The sequence below is a fragment of the Myotis davidii genome, unplaced genomic scaffold (assembly GCF_000327345.1).
Source record: "Myotis davidii unplaced genomic scaffold, ASM32734v1 scaffold509, whole genome shotgun sequence".
Classification (NCBI taxonomy): Eukaryota; Metazoa; Chordata; class Mammalia; order Chiroptera; family Vespertilionidae; genus Myotis; species Myotis davidii.
In genome coordinates this window covers 537,067-542,762 of record NW_006382996.1, presented here as the reverse complement: position 1 = coordinate 542,762, position 5,696 = coordinate 537,067, and positions in this window count along the sequence as shown.

The following is a 5,696-nucleotide window of genomic DNA, read 5'->3' as shown; positions in this document are numbered from 1 at the left end:
TCTAGAGAGTAATTTTAAAGAAACTCTAGTAATCTTTTTGTTTTTTTAAATATATTTTCATTGATTTCAAAGAGGAAGGGAGAGGGAGAGAAAGATGGAAACATCAATGATGTGAGAGAATCATTGGTTGGCAGCCTCTAGCACGCCCCACACTGGGGATCGAGCCCACAACCAGGCATGTGCCCTGACCAGGAATCCAACCATGACCTCCTGTTCATAGATTGATTGATGCTCAATCACTAAGCCATGCCAGCCAGGCTACTTTTCCTTACTCTTTTTTTTTTCCTAATTGATTTCAGAGCAGAAGAGAAAAAAACATCAATGATGAGAGAGTACCATTGATTAGTTGCCTCCTGCATGCCCACAATGGGGAATCTAGCCCACAACAGGGGCATATGCCCTGATTGGAAATCGAACTGTGAACTCCTGGTTCATAGGAGTTCAACCACTGAGCCACACCTATCGGGCATTACTCTTAATTGATGACTTTGGTTCTAATTTTACTGTGAAAATTAAAAGTAACCAGAAGAAAACATCCTATCTTTCTATCACCAATCTGGCTAATTTTCCTCCATTTTGATTCCATCTTGTTACAATGGATTGTCCTTGCTGCTATTAGACCAACTCTCACTCCCCCATTCCCACCTCTCACTCCACCCTCCAGTTCTTCACCTCAGCCCATTTCTTGCCTTTCTCCTGTACTATTCTCCTATATTATTCCCCTTTTTCTATATTACCCAATTTTCTCTGTACTGGATCTTTTCCATTAGCATACAAATGAGCTGTAATATCTGCCATTAAAAAATACAATAAAACAAGTAAACTTTCTTTGACCCCTTGGGCTTCTAGTCCTGTGCTCCTAACTGCTGCAAGATGTTCTGTCTTGTGGATTCCTACTCTGATTGCCTCTAGTTTCTGGCTACCACATCGATGTTGCAAGAGCAATAAAATGCCTTTGTACTTGTCTCCTTTGGTTCTGTGATAACTTCTTGTGCATTTTGAGCTGCACACTCTGGAATATCACACCGTCAGCCATGGGGTTTCTGTATCCCAACTTCCTCACCAATACTTGACATTATTCAAGTTTCCTTTTTTTTTTCATTTGCCATGAATTAAAAATATTTCAGTGCATTCCTTTTTCCATGCCTTTTTTTTTAAAGTTATTATCTGGAAACTAATCACATGAAACTACAGGATTTTTTTTTAGAGAGAGAGAGAGAGAAACATCAATAAATAAGTTGTTCCACTTAATTATGCATTCATTGGTAAGTTCTTTTTTTAATATATTTTTTATTGATTTCAGAGAGGAAGGGAAAGGGAGAGACAGATAGAAACATCAATGATGAGAGAGAATCATAGATTGATTGCCTCCTGGACGTGTGCCCTTCATCGGAATTGAACCTGGGACCCTTCAGTCTACAGGCCTGTCCACTGAGCCAAACCGGCTAGGATGGTTGGTAGGTTCTTGTATGTGCCCTGATTGAGGATCAAACCAGCAACATTGGATGGTGCTCTAACCAACGGAGCTAACTGGCCAGGGCAAATTTTTTCTTGACCCATTTTGCTGTTTATATTTTCCCAGAAATCTATTTCATCTAAGTTTATAAACTCATTAGTGTATGGTTATTAATAAATATGGTTATTTTATTTATTTAATTTTTAAAAAAATATTTTTGACTTCAGAGAGAAAGGAAGAGAGAGAGATAGAAACATCAATGATGAGAGAGAATCATTGATTGGCTGCCTCCTGCATGCTCCCCACTGGGGATCAAGCCAGCAACCTGGGCATGTGCCCTTGACCTGAATCAAATCTGGGACCCTTCAGTCCCCAGGCTGACGCTCTATTCACTGAACCAGGGATCCTCAAACTTTTTAAACAGGGGGCCAGTTCACTGTCCCTCAGACCGTTGGAGGGCTGGACTATAGTTTAAAAAAAAACTATGAACAAATTCCTATGCCCACTGCACATATCTTATTTTGAAGTAAAAAAACAAAACGGGAAGAAATACAATATTTGTATTTGCACGTGGCCCACGGGCTGTAGTTTGAGGACCCCTGCACTAAACCAAACTGGTTAGGGGTACTGCTATTTTTTTAAAAATGTGTTGTGGCCCTGACTGGTGTGGTTCAGTTTGTTGAGTGTCATCCTGTGAACAAAAAGTTTGCCGGTTCAATTCCCCATCAGGGCACATTCCCACGTGCAAGGACAGCCCCTCGTTGGGGTGTGTATGGGAGGTGACCAATCAATGTTTCTCACATCAATGTTTTTTTCTCTCTCTCCCTCTCCCTCACACTCTCTCTCTCTAAAGTCAATAAAAACATATTTTTAAAAATCTGTTTTGCCCTGACCGGTTTGACTCAGTGGATAGAGCATCGGCCTGGGGACTGAAGGGTCCCAGGTTCGATTCTGGTCAAGGGCATGTACCTTGGTTGCGGGCGCATCCCCGGTGGGGGTGTGCAGGAGGCAGCTGATGGATGTTTCTCTCTCATCGATGTTTCTAACTCTCCCTCTCCCTTCCTCTCTGTAAAAAATCAATAAAATATATTTTTAAAAAATCTGTTTTGTTGTCTGTTTCCCGTTTTCTTTCTGTATTTTGTCTATTTGTATGTTTTTGTTGTTTTTTTTTTGGTTTTTGTCTTTATCATTCTAGCTAATTCTCTTTGTCTCTTTTCTAGTTCACTGATTATATCATTGATCTGTTTCTCGCCCAATGGCGTAAGCTGGGCCCTCTCTAGAGAAAAAACCTGGGTTCCCCATGATCAATGCCGGGCCCTGTGGGCAGGCGAGAGGATTCCAAGGTAGTTGCTGGACATGGAGGCCACAGGGGCATAGGCTACCAAGGAGACAGAACTAAACCTCACATCACACTGCTTGGCCCTGGAGGATGGCTGGTTAGTCAATGACGGGTAAGATTCCTCAGGGAGGAACGACCTAAGACAGGCACAGTCACAGAGGGGCCTCAGGAGAGAACTTGGGGGCCAACAGAGGTGGGGCAGATCCTCACCCCCCCAACTATGCAGGGGCTTGAACACTCACCCCTTCTGAGAGAGGTCTCCTGTCCCCATGGCTGTTTCTCGATTCCCATGCCCAGCTCAGATCAGGACCCAGATAACAGAAAGAGACTTAGCCCAGCCGAGATCAATACCCAGAGAACAGAGACTTGGCTAACAGCAGCTACCCTATATCTAAATCCAGCTTAACACCAGGAATGCTCAGGGCCTTCTCAAGGATGCAAAATAATCCTTTCCATTAATATTTACAGTATAAACTAAGGTTGTTATTAGAGTATTAAATCTAACAGTAATATAGTAATCAAGTTTTCAGATTAATTAAATTTTGCTAATTAATATAAGTAATTATTCAAGAAGTATTAATAAAAATTTTCATTTCATAGTAAAATTGCTTAACATGCAATGAATTTAAAGCAGTTATATTTTTGTGCTAAAAAACAAAGATGTAAGCTGGCAAGGTCCTTGCACCTGAAGGGGCTAGCAAGGCTGGGACCCTTACCCACAGTTTTCCCAGACTTGTTTGGATGGTGGTTATCAGTAGAATGAGAGCAACCTTTGTAGAATGAGAACAGCCTTTCATGGCTTACCAAGAAGTCTGTAACTATTTACTGAAATATGCTGTACTGAGAACTTGTCCTTCTGTTCTGTCCCTCCCTTAGAGATTAAGAGGAACAAAGAATACATTCCTCTTGACAGACCTCCTATTCAGTGTGTTGTGTATAAATAGGATTGTGTGGCTAATAAACTTGCTTCAGTTCCTTGAGAACTGGAGTCTTCCCGATCCCGCTTTCCTGTCTTTCTTTCTTTTCTCAATTCCCACCTCCCTACCTCAGCCCAGCTCAACCTGTCAGGCTTGCCCTGACACCTTTCCTCTCTGAAGTCAATAAAAATATATTTTTAAAAAATCCCACTCTTTGGTGAGCAAGTATTTACCAAGGCATCTGACGTGCTTATACTTCCTGCTCAACCAGTCCAATTTGCATAATGTTATAATATAGCAGGTCAATGTTGAATGATTTATTTTATTTTATTTTATTTTTTTTAGAATGATGTTTTGAGAGAAGCCCAGCTACTCAGGTATTTCCAAATTATTTTATGACAGAGGTCAAGAGAGTTCACATAGCCCTGGGCAAGGCTGGACCTGGTTGTCTTTTCCAAATGAAGGTGACTGTTTCTGTTCCCCTCTGTGATAAGGATGGAAAAGAATGCACTTGCCAAAACCAAAGTTGCATACCCTGCGTCTGCTAATCTGCTAATGGTACCACACTTGGCAAAGCAGCTGCAATTGGGAGAACTTTGCTGAGTATGAAGTCATTTACTGTCATTGACAGGATCAGTCGAGTTTTGCAGGAACCAGATTGGTGAATTAAATAAAGTTATGATGGGGACTCCTGCCTTTGCATTCTTTTTATTTTTATTTATTTTTTAATTTTTTATATATTGACTAGAGGCCTGTTGCACAAAGAGATTCGTGCAATAGGCCTTCCCTTCCCTTGGCTGCTGGCACCAGTTTTCCTTTGGCACCTGGGACCCAGGCCTTCACTCTGGCTGGGTCCTGTGAGCTCTTGCTGCTCAGCCAGCTTCAGGGCCCTTTGGCTTCACTCCACCACTTGGAGCTTACGTATGCAAATTAACCACCATCTTTGTTGGTGGTTAATTTGCATATCACCCTGATTAGCCAATGGGTAGCATAGGGAAGGTACGGTTAATTACCCTTTTTGTCTTTTATTAGATAAGATTGATTTGTTGTTCTACTTATTCATGCATTTCTTTTCTTTTTTTTTAAAATATATTTTATTGATTTTTTAGAGAGAGGAAGGGAGAGAGATAGAGAGTTAGAAACATCGATCAGCTGCCTCCTGCACATCTCCCACTGGGGATGTGCGGGCAACCCAGGAACATGCCCTTGACCGGAATCGAACCTGGGACCCTTCAGTCCGCAAGCCGACGCTCTATCCACTGAGCCAAACCGGTTTTGGCATTCACGCATTTCTTGGTTGATTCCTGAATGTGCCCTGACTGGGGATCGAACCCAAAACCTTAGCATATCAGGATGATGCTTTAACCAACTGAGCTACTCGGCCAGAGCACATTCTTTGAAATTATTATTATTATTATTATACACTCCACAGGTCTGAAATTACTTTTTATGCCTAGCATGCCATGAGTTCACAGGGAACGGATTCCTGCAGCCCAGCCTCCTTCCCTTTGGTTCTCACAAAGTGTGCTTCTCTGGCACCTCAGTTGAACCCAAGTGCCTTTACCTTTGGTTCCCTTCTTTTTCTAACCATTTTACTTTACATGTTTCAGGAAGCTATCTCAGCTCTTAAGAGTGCTTAGTGCCCTAACCGTTTGGCTCAGTGGATGGAGCGCCGGCCTGCGGACTGAAAGGTCCCAGGTTCGATTCTGGTCAAGGGCATGTACCTTGGTTGCGGGCACATCCCCAGTAGGAGGTGTGCAGGAGGCAGCTGATCGATGTTTCTCTCTCATCGATGTTTCTGACTATCTATCTCTCTCCCTTCCTCTTTGTAAAAAATCAATGAAATATATTTAAAAAAAAAAAAAGAATGGAGTGACTCAACCAATAGCCGAACTCTATGGTATGCTAATAAGTAGTAAAGATTGTTTTTAAAACATAGATAAAATAAACCTTAACTGATTGTACTTTTTTGCATTGTTCCAGT